This window comes from Sinocyclocheilus grahami, unplaced genomic scaffold, assembly GCF_001515645.1.
Source record: "Sinocyclocheilus grahami isolate Dianchi unplaced genomic scaffold, SAMN03320097.WGS_v1.1 scaffold449.1, whole genome shotgun sequence".
In the NCBI taxonomy this organism is placed as follows: Eukaryota; Metazoa; Chordata; class Actinopteri; order Cypriniformes; family Cyprinidae; genus Sinocyclocheilus; species Sinocyclocheilus grahami.
This window is the reverse complement of record NW_015505628.1, coordinates 729,151-729,568: the sequence shown is the minus strand read 5'-3', so window position 1 is coordinate 729,568 and position 418 is coordinate 729,151. Positions and strand designations below refer to the sequence as shown.

Sequence of the window (418 nt, the reverse complement as noted above, 5' to 3'; positions counted from 1 at the left end):
GGTGATTTTCTCAATATTTAGATTTTTTTGCAACCTCAGATTCCAGATTTTCAAATAGTTGTATCTCAGCCAAATATTGTCCTATCCTAACAAACCATACAGCAATGGAAAGCTTATTTGTTAGATGATGTATAAATCTCAATGTCAATGACTTATGACTGGTTTTGTGGTCCAGGGTCACATATAATATAATATAACTGTCCGAGAGGACTGAGTGTGTGTCGTTCCAGATAAAGACGATCCTGAGCGGGTTCATCATCCGCGGGTATCTGGGCAAGTGGACACTGCTCATAAAGACGGTCACGCTGGTGCTGGCCGTGTCGTCTGGCCTCAGTCTGGGGAAGGAAGGGCCTCTCGTGCACGTCGCCTGCTGCTGCGGAAACCTGTTCTGCAGCCTCTTCTCCAAATACAGCAAGAA

The 418-nt window shown here is 45.2% G+C and overlaps 1 protein-coding gene across 1 annotated transcript in view; it reads left to right on the top strand.

Annotated features, from left to right (window-relative positions):
* The window catches only part of LOC107552404 (H(+)/Cl(-) exchange transporter 4), a 33,460-nt gene that overhangs the window by 5,832 nt on the left and 27,210 nt on the right, over positions 1–418 (top strand). The window lies entirely within an intron of this gene.